Consider the following 11,108-nt stretch of genomic DNA (forward strand, 5'->3'; position numbering starts at 1 on the left):
TGTCATCCTACAAACCACCATCCTATGCTGCCTAACTACACTTTCCCCTGCCACCACTTTACAGTCTCCAATCTCCTTCAGACTGGCCCTTCTACATAAGATGTAATTCACCTGTATGCATCTTCCTCCACTCTTGTATGTCACCCTATGCTCCTCCCTCTTGTTAAAATCCGTATTCATCACAGCCATGTCCATCCTTTTCACAAAATCCACTACCATCTGACCTTCTGCATTCCTTTGCTTAACACCATACCTACCCATCACTTCCTCATCCCCTCTGTTCCCTTCGCCAACATGCCCATTGAAATCTGCTCCAATCACCAGTCTCTCACCCTTGGGTACAGTCATCACCACTTCATCCAACTCACTCCAAAATTTTTCTTTCTCATCCATCGCGCACCCAACTTGTGGAGCATATGCACTAACAACATTCATCATTACACCATCAATTTCCAGTTTCATAAACATCACTCTATCCAACGATCTTTTCACCTCCAAAACACTCTTAGCATACTGTTCCTTCAGGATAATGCCTACGCCATTTCTCCTCCCATCCACACCATGATAAAACAATTTGAAACCACCTCCCATACACTAAGCCTTGCTCCCCTTCCATCTGGTCTCTTGCACACACAATATACCAACCTTCCTTCGGTCCATTATATCAGCTAGCTCTCTCCCTATACCAGTCATACTGCCAACATTCAAAGTTCCGACCCTCACTATCACAGTCCTAGCCTTTACCTGCCTTTGGGCATGCCTTCCCCCTCGTCTCCTCCTTCGGCCAACAGTAGCCCAATTTCCACCAGCATACTGTTGGTCAACAGTACTGGTGGCGGTCGTTGTTAACCCGGGCCTCGACCGATCCGGTATGTATTTCTGTACTGTTGTCTGCATGCATGATTTGGCAAAATTTTACACCGGATGCCCTTCCTGACGCAACCCTCCCCATTTATCCGGGCTTGAGACCGGCACAAAGAAATGCACTGGCTTGTGCATCCCCAGTGGCTGGGTTAAAATTAGGTCAGTATACCAATGTGACAGAAATAAGTGGTCACATTATTGTTAACTAAATTATATTTGCGATCTTTGCTGAAACCTGTCTCATCCTCTTCCAAACCTGCCTCCCCCCCCCCATAACAGCCAAGCAGCAACTTGCATGACTCAGTGAGTCCTTACATGCTAAAAGCCCATGAAACAGCACCACCTATCACCCGTGACTCTAGTGAGCACAGTCCAGCTACAACAAGCCTCGAGACCCACAAAACGCCACCACCAATGAGCCAAGAACACCATCGGCAATGAAATAACAGAAATAACGGGCGATGTATTCACATCACCAACCCAAGGCTTTATTTATTTATTTATTTATTTATTTTATCTCGGAGAAGCCCCAAGCTGTGAAAACCAAAGACACAGAAAACCCCCACCCTCCTATGACTGGACCAAACATAATTACCACTTTCCCCAATATTTTTTTCATTACTACCAACCCCTGTAATTGAGCCTCAGTCCTCTCCTCCATGCCCCACCACTCCAAGTCCTACTTGGCCGCTAATACCTTCAAGTTGTCACTGACGAGAGCCTGCTGTAGCAAGTTCATGCCACAATGTAATTACTTACCCAGCTACACTTGTCTAAACGCCTTAAGCCCTTCCCACTCTTACCTCATTTCCTCCCAATGATCCCTTCCTCCATGTAACCCTTTAATTTCCCCAACCCACTTAACTCCCACTAATATATCAATCTAACTTCTCTTGAAGATGTCCTGGGACAAATTGCTCTGTTGCAAACCTCATTTATATGCTTATACTAATTGTAAATAAAGAGAAAGTTTATGTAATCAGATTTTAGACTATGTAGTGACAAATATGAATATTATAATAACAAGACACTTTAATTGTGATTTGAGAGGCAAGTGCAGAAAGAAAGGAATTGATATAAGAAAAACATTGGAAGCTATAAGATGTGGTAAGTTAAAACTTTGGGACAAAAAAAATCATGGACTTACAAAAGGGGTATGTATATAACTGAAGTGGGTTATCTTATAATATCAGAAGGTTTAGTTGCAAGAAAAGGGGAAGTAGTTGAAACAGAATTTTCTGATCATCTTGGAATATGGCTAGAGATAAAAGGAAGCAAGGAATATATAAAAATAGGCAAAGGAATTAAAAGGATAAATGAGAACGTATGGAATAAAGAAGGAAAGAAATTCATAATGAGGTTCAAGATTAAAGCCAGAGAAATTAATTGTGTTGGATATGAATGAAGATGAGGGGGATTGGGTTTATTAAATCCAGTTGTTTTTTTCTACTTCTTTAAACCTGTATAGAGTATTAACATGATAAATGAAAAGAATGAGAATTTAATAGTGAGAATGTTTAAATATAAGTATAAACAATTCTGAGAGATGATGAGAATAAAAAAGAAAAAAAATATATGTAAATGAAGAAATTAAAAAATACCATGAAAAAATGCTAACATGGAAAATAGAAATTGCTGATAAACAGGAAGATAGTAGGCTATTTATTTATTTATTTAATTACTTACTGACTTACTTATTTACGTATGTATGTATGTATGTATTAATTAATTTATTTATTTATTTGACATTTGTTTGCCAGGAAAGTCTGAATGGGCATGAATCCCATTTTCAGAAAAGGCCTGTGAGAAAAGCTCCATAGACATAATTTAATTATTAATAAACAAGATAATAGTAACACCCTAAGAGCTAAAACTGAGCCTTGGAGAACTGTAGTAGTGAGGGTGATAGAACTGTGCAAAGAAGATGATTTGTTTGCAATGATTAAACTGTTCTGCAGACATTTAGAAAAATGACAGATGTTGGAGGTATGACGGGCGTATTTTAGGAATTCATTTACAAGTAGGTAGTGGAAAACTATGTCAAATGGTTTGACTGCATCAGTAAACAAGGTACCAGTTATGTTATCCTTGGTGACATGCTTGTTATAAGACCTAATGGAGTCAGGTAATACTGAGCAGGGAGGCATGGAGACTGGTCTGTAGTTAGAGAGGCTGGAGGGATTTCAGTGATTTACCAATATATCAGTGACATTTTACCCTACAGAGTGGGTGAGTAGTCATTAGAAAGTAACTTGCTCAGTGTATTGTGTTTTGGTAGGTTGCTTTAAGTTATTCCATGTATAAGAGGGTCAATATACACGTAAAATATAGGCAAATCAGTGACACATTCATTGAAATATCGAATACCAATAAAAGTATTGAACACCAAATATAAGATAATATCAATAGTGATAGATGATGAGCATGTAAAAGATTTGTGAAAAGAATGAGATAATGGTAAGAGTTATTACAGATAGGGAGAGAGGATAAAAATAAGTAAGTAAGGAGCCATAGGAGAAGTGGTTGAAGATTCAAGAAACTACAGAAGAAGAGAATGAAAGGAAATAGGAAAAGTAAGGAAGAGAGAAGGGAAAGAAATAAAGGGTAATGCCAGCCTGGTATAAGACATTTACAGAGCTAAGAGTTGTGGATGAATTTTTTAATGATTGTTTGAATATGCGACTAAAGGTATTGCTCAAATATCTGTGGGAATACTATTCCAGACTTTTGCCACTGAGAAGGAATAAGTTAGTATGGGGCTAACTGCCCTTGTGGGCCATTTTATGTCTAGCCAGTTACCCTGTGTGAGAACCAAACCCTGTACCTTGTGTTTATAAGGAAGACACCTTAACTATTATGCCAACCTCCCACAGCTTTTTGGTTTATATATGTGTGAAAGAACTGAGATAATGACAAGAGTTATTACAAGGAGGTGTTTTTCAGAGGAACAGAAAGGGAGGATTGGGAGATAATGGTTAAGAATGGTGCTGGTTGCTGGACAGGATGAGGATTTGTATACCATTTTATCAGCAAAAAGGAATTGAGTAAACTTGATGAAGTGAGGTAACTTGAGCCAGTGTAAAGATTTAAGGGCATAGAATGATGGGACCTGTATGCTGATTGGCTGCAAATCTAGCTACTTTGCTGTAGCAGAGCTCAAGTTTTGAAATTAGGAAGATTTGAATATTGGAGAAAATGGGTGAGGCATATAGTAGAGAAGGAAAGATGTGTGTATTAGGAAGTGAAACTCTTGTTATTAGTAAGAAATGTTTTGATCTGTAGAGCATACCAAGTTTTTGGTGTGTTTTTTAAACAATTTTGAATATAAAGATCAAATTTCAATTATTCATCTATTGTGACTCCAAGTAACCTAGAGTGGTGCAACTTCAGTTTCAGTTTTGTTGAGAGAGAATATTTTGAAGGTTTCTTCTATGTGTGTTTGAGATTTTGGGAGAAATAAGAGCAGCTTAGTCTTTTTTTTTTTTTTGGATTTAGGAAACGTTGATTGTCACTGAGCCAGTTTTCAATAGAGTTGAAGGCCTGCTGATAATGCTTTATAAATGGAAAGGACTATTAGATGAAAAGATGACAGTGGAATCATCTAAGCATAGCTTGTTGGGAAGATGCATGTAGGTTGTTTATAAATATGTTAAAAAAGAGGGTTAATTAAGGAGCATTGTGGAGCATCTGTACTAACTGAGAGGAAAGGTGAGTAAGTTGAGAGCCATTTAACTGGTTATTCCCAGTTAGATAGGTAGCTAGAATACCAGTTGATTGTTGTACTGGAAAACATTTTTGAAAGTAGTTTGGTATGAGAGATTGTGTCAAAGGCTTTGGAAAGATCTAAAAAGAGGGAATAGACTAAGTTGTTGTTATCTCTGGCTTTAATGATGCAGTCTTAAAAGGCAACCAGAGCAGTTGTTCTGCTATGACCTAGGCAAAAGCCATGTTGGGTAGAGGTTAACAGGGTTTCTTAGAGCAGATATTGTAAAAAATGTTTATGATTACATTTTTCTAATATCTTGGAAAGGGGGACAATATTGCAATAGGTCTAAAGTTCATTATTTCAGTGAAGTTACCCCCCTTTATGAAAAGGAATAATGTAAATTTTTTTCCAGAAAGATGAAACTCATGATTCTTGTATGGATCAATTGATTAAGGTAGAGATTAGATATGCAATGGAGGGAACAATCTGTGGATATTCTGTGGCAGATTGTCAATGAAGAGTGACAAGGACTTACGTTTGCTTAGTGAGTTCTTTATCTATTAATTAACAACTGATTTTAAGGTGAAAGTGATGTTATTGGATGTTGGAAGTTTATCAGGAGTGGCAGAATTGTGCATGGAGTTTTGGGTAAGAGCAGCTATTGACTCTATGAAATGGGAGTTTAATTTAGAAGCATTTCTAAGGGAAAGATGTCAGGACAGTGGTTAGGGATATTAGGTGCTTCAGTATATAATATTGTATTGATAGAAAACCATAATTTTGGGGGGGGGTATATTTTTTGTTAATCTGACGGTTGAAGTAACACTGTTTCTTATCAGCAGTGGCTTATTTATTTGTGATGTTTCAATGCTGTATGTAGTTGAGTTTGAGATTTGTATTGTACAGCTAGGTGGAGAATTTCTGAGTCTTTTATATGTGGCTTGAGCCATGTTTCTGTAAAAATAATGTTTGGGGAGTAATGAGTGATCCTGGAATGAAATTCAAAAACTTTGCTTACTATACTTTGACTATTCATGGAAGTGATTTTCAGAATTTTAGAAAATGCTACCATAGTAGAAGAGAGAGAGGGTGGTGAAGAGACTCAGTCAGAACCTGAGTTTGGGTGGATAGCGCTGGATAAAATTATATTTTTAGAGAATGTACAGACTAGTGGGAGTTTGGGTATTAGTACTGGACTTATATTTTACCTTATATGAATAAAGGGATGAGTCAATAATTTTATATCTGCAAAGGAAATAAGCAGAATAAGCTAAAATCAATTTAGATAGTGAAACGTTGGCCAACGACATGTAAAGTGTGAATAAGAGCGGGTAATTATAAAAGAGGTGAGATTGGTATCATGATGTAGTATGTGAGGTATGATAGTAGGAAGAGCAGAAGAGAGAATAAATAGATGAGGAGCATATTTGGTAAGTATTAGAAACAAGAGAGTAGATGACAATGAAGGAGGATGGAGGGTACATGTGGCTGTATGAATATTATGAAATGCAAAAGAAGTAGGTAGAAATGTTGCTAAGTCAATAATATGGGAAGTTAGGAATATGAAATATAGTAGAGGCAGTTTGGAGTAGAAAAGGGACAGATGTAAGCATATAGCATATAAGGACAGAAAGTTGTTGGTGAAGAAGGAACCTAATAAGAAGCAATGGTGGGAGTAAAGGATAGGATGGAGTCCGAGGAGTACAATAGAAGAAGGTAGAAATTATAAGAGGGGATCAAGAGGTGGAGGTATAAATACTATGATTAGGATAGTAGGTATGACTGACAGATGAGGACTATCAGAATGATAAGTTAATTCAGATAGGAAAATCAGGAGTTTATAAACGAAGAGGAAGGTTCTGTGTAAGAATACATTTAGAGATAGAGGGAGTGGGTGGGAACTGGCGGTAGCTGAGGATAGCGGGAGTGAGACTGAGCATAGGGAGGGTAAACAGAGCAAGTTGCACCAGGTGGAATTTATTTATTTATTTATTATTTATTTAACATTTGTTCATCAGGAAAGTTCGTCTGGACAGAGGTCCTTTTTCAGCAGAGATCCTGGGAGAAAAGCTCCATGAGTAACAGTAAATTTTAATGCATGAATTACAATAATCAGTAAAGCGTAAATGCAAAGAAATGTAAGAAACTATCTGTAGGTTTGGATGTGAGCTAAGGTAAGAAGCTTGTATAGCTGAAATTAATAAAACCTGATGGTTACAAGAACAGCTGCTAGGAGAGAGAATAAAGTATACAGAACAAAATAGTAAGCTGTAGCAAAAGGATCTATAAAAACAGTTATTGTATGAGAGTTAAAAAGAGAGGTTATAAATCAGGGGTTGAGCAGGTAGAAGTATACTATGCTGAAAAAGCTTGCATAAAGAGTTAATAAGTGGTATACTTTGCTGCAGGATAATGCAGTAATAGGACAGAAGATGTAATATCCTAGAAAACAGAAGACGTATGTTAGTTTGTAGTTGTCATTTATCATTGAGGGAAGGACAGAATTTACAAGATAAAAAAACAGACATAAATACACTGGCATTTATAGGGGAGGACAGACATACATATAGATATGGACTGCAATAGTACAAACAAAATAGAGAATAGAAGAAAGCTGGTAAAGTAGGGGGGACTGTTTGTTGTAGATATAGAACTTAACAATAGTCAGGTTAGGAGCCATAAAATGACCGCAATTCACCAGAGAACTTAATAGTTCTAGTGGGAGCATATGTTCTCTACTGAAGACCCTGGGCTATTTTTAGAGAGGAATAAGACAGCTATGTTTAAGATTACAGGAATAAACATACAAAGCTACACGGGTTGCTCTCTCTTGGTCTTTACAAGAGTACACCACTGCTCTGGTTGATGTTGCTGGACAATGATGGACTGATTGAGCCAAGTTCAAAGTAAGAGGTGAGGGACTAAGACAGTCAGAGTAAAACAGAGGAGGGCTTGGTGAATTCAGGCCCTGGAGGATGGGCACCCATATGGTATAATAATATGATGAAACAAAAGTATGTAATTCTGTCGACAAATTTACCAGAAGAAGTGATTAAAGCCATTAAAGTAAGAAAAGGTGGTGTACCAAAATAATAGAGTGTTCAGGATTTCCTCTAGAGACTGGCAATAAATAAGTTACCAGTAAACAGTCAACAGAATATGTTTTATTTGAAATGTGAAAGAGTAGTAAAATTCTGGAAAAAGTGTGAAGAAAAGGTTTTGAGAATATTAATGAAATAAACACTATAGATATGAATATGATTATGTATGGATATTTTAAGACTAATAAGAAAGAATATGCGAGAAGGGTAGATAAGAATGTATTTTATGTAAACTATGTTATTTGGAATTAAATATTGAGTGTAATTTTGTTTAATGGGTAATGGATTTTAGCAGATATATTGTGAAAACTCAGGTTATGGTTGTGGAAGAAGGGATGGGGTCAGTTGTGGAAGAATAACAATGATGATGTTATAAGAAAAATGATAAATAGTAAAAACTAGAAATGTGCATATGTGCTTGTAAATGTGTAAGTGTTGTAATTCTGTAAATAATGTTTCTATGCTGTGTTAAATAAAGGACCACTTCTCTTTTTGATAGGTGCTGTGGGATCTTTTACATTCACCCGAGCTACCACCAACTCAAGTAGCTGGAACCTCAGTTTAGCATCTCATCTAAAGGACAACACACTGAGTAGTGTAGTACTCTGCAGTGCCAGCAATCGATCTACCCACTGGGGGAATGGAACCCACAACCTTCTGCACCAAGATTCAGGCACTAACACTAGACTATAATAAAATATAACCTCTGCCATCTGCAGTTTAGAATGGAAAAGTTGAGGAAATTTTCACAATATGCCAGATGGCAAGACTAGACTTGTAGCAGCACTCTACAATTGGCAGCCACCATTGCCATATTGCAAACATATGTTGCACCTGGAACGCAGAGTTCCAGAATAGACTATAGAAACTTATTGAAACACTTTGAAAACCTTCATCTTCTTATGCTAGACTGCTTATTCTAGCCAGCCTTAAAGTTTTCCTGTTTTATTCAGAGGCAAGCAGGAGAAACTTCTATCAATATCTTTGAGTATCCAGGGATGCTTTATAGATCAGGGCAGCTTAACAATTTTACAGAGGCCAAGTGGTTATCATCTGCCCAGGCAACCAGGATAAATTCAACAAAGGCAGACAAACAAATAAATAAATAAATAAACTCTCAATATCCATAAGCATCCAGAGATGCAGTGTCTGGGCCTCAGTAGGTGTAATGCTTGCCTTTGGTTCTAAAATGTCAAAATGTTTTGGACTCTGTTCCTTCTTTACGTGGCTGAATAAATTTTCCAAAACTGGCACCGCACTGCAGCATAAGGGTGTGCTGTCTCCATGAGTGTGTTGTCCTTCAGATGTGATGTTAAACCAAAGTCCCATCTGCCTGACTTGGTGGGAGCACAGGTGGAGGTAAAAGGTCCCAAGGCACTTATCCAAAATAGAGGGGGGGTTTACTAAAATCATAAATTAAATAAATAAATTTACAATTCAGACTTTCATATTTACTATATTGTTAGCACAGCTTTAATATATAATGAAATAAAAACTTTCAAGTACATTCATTTTTTTACAAAGTAAACAAACATTTCTCTGTCACTCCACATACATTATCCCCACCCAGTTTCATCCACAACAATTCCTCTTTTAATTTCAATCTTATCTCATTTTTTGTTAGATAACAACTCATTACATATGGCTATGCAAATAGTTTTTGCAATTCTAGCTAGAACCTTCTTGTTTTTTTTTCATTAAAAGACATTTAGTACTAATACTGAGGTCACAAAATGTACCATTTTTGCCTTCCAGAGTTCTTTGTTTCTTTCCTAGAATTGTTTTATTTTATTACAGAGTAAAACATGGTTTATTGTTTCCTCCTCTCCACACACTATACACTTCCCCTTATTCTGTTTATATTTCATCATAACTTTAACTGGTAACTTATTCAAGGCCAACCTCCACACACACACACACACACACACACACACACACACACACACACACACACACACACACACACATCAAATATATCTTTAAATCTGTCAGCTCATCAGTTAAATATTTAGCAAGAATAAATCATGAAAAAGCTCTCCAGTCTCCATGACATTATCAGCACATTTTATAGACTTTTGTTTTAAAATAAGACAATTATTTATGCATCTTAATATTTTGCCATATTTTTCATATTACCTTCTATACATTTTAATTTTCTTTTCTGATAGCTGCACTCATTAAATATTATAACATTTTCTATTACAGTGGTATTAATACTGCTTTGTTATGCCTCAATAATTTTTATTATAATCCAGAACCAGTGTATTGTTCTCAAATAAAGTTACAATAGTAATCAAACCTGAACCCCGTTCTTTTTTGTTGTTGAAAACCCTCTCCTAAATAAATTAAGCTTTGACCTCCAAGTAATAAATATAATGTTAGTAATTATCTTCTTTAATGCAATAAGTAATATAAAATATTGCCTATATAACTAATATTTCATACCACTACTGAAATAATTCAGTATACTTTTTGCAAAAGATAGATCTTATGTATATCAATGCTTTACTTTCCTTAACTATTTCATCTCACTGTTTTCTTATTATTTCACCACAAATGGACATACCCAGTATTTAGATCTCTTTTAATGTAAAATGAACACCTCCTGTTTTGACCTTATTCTGAAATACATTATTTTTTTCTTTGCTTACTTCCAACCATACTGGCCTTAAAATATCTCTCATAGCAACAGCCATCCATACTTTATTTTTAACTATTAATACTAAATAATCTGAATAATTTAAAAGCAAAGGTGTAATGATTTAATCTTCTTCTGAGCTGAAATAGCTCAGTTGGGAGTGTTAGACTGAAGATCTAAAGGTCCTTGGTTCAATCCCGGGTTTTGGCATGGAAACCTTTAGCCTGGTATGTTGGCATAATGGTTAGGGTGTTTGGGTTCCTATCACAAAATCGAATGTTGTGAACGCCAAATACTAGAAGGCCGAACTTGGTAATTCGAAAGTTGAGAATGTCAAAGCTGTGGAAACCCGAATTCTTTCCGAGGGAAAGAATTCAGTTGGCCGTTTCTGCGGCTTCGGCATTTTCGGACCGGGTCAAGGTAAGTGTACGAATGGGTAGTGACGGACTTTAGGGTTAAGGAGCGGGTCAGGTAAGTGTGCGATAGTGACGGACTTTAGGGTTAGGGCGCGGGTCAGGTAAGTGTGTGGCAGTGACGGACTTTAGGGTTAGGGCGTGGGTCAGGTAAGTGTGCGGTAGTGACGGACTTTAGGGTTAGGGCTGGGTTAAGGATAGTGCATAGATAGTGGTGTATGTTAGGTTTAGTGTATGTTTTGAAGGTGTTTGGTGTGATTGTGTTATGTGTGTGTTTTTCGGAACAGCAAACTTTTTCCCAGGGGAAAAAATCGTCTGTTTTGAAGTATCGATGTTATCCGAATTCGATCTTCCAAATTCAGACTTATGGTGTTCGACATTTTGGA

The 11,108-nt window shown here is 36.8% G+C and overlaps 1 non-coding gene across 1 annotated transcript; it reads left to right on the forward strand.

Annotated features, from left to right (window-relative positions):
- Positions 1–10,448: 10,448 nt before the first annotated feature.
- On the forward strand, positions 10,449–10,519 carry TRNAF-GAA. The gene has a single exon. It is a non-coding gene; the product is annotated as a tRNA-Phe (tRNA).
- Positions 10,520–11,108: the final 589 nt, after the last annotated feature.

Source organism: Protopterus annectens, chromosome 6.part0, assembly GCF_019279795.1.
Source record: "Protopterus annectens isolate FY-2018-M chromosome 6.part0, PAN1.0, whole genome shotgun sequence".
Taxonomy (NCBI): Eukaryota; Metazoa; Chordata; order Ceratodontiformes; family Protopteridae; genus Protopterus; species Protopterus annectens.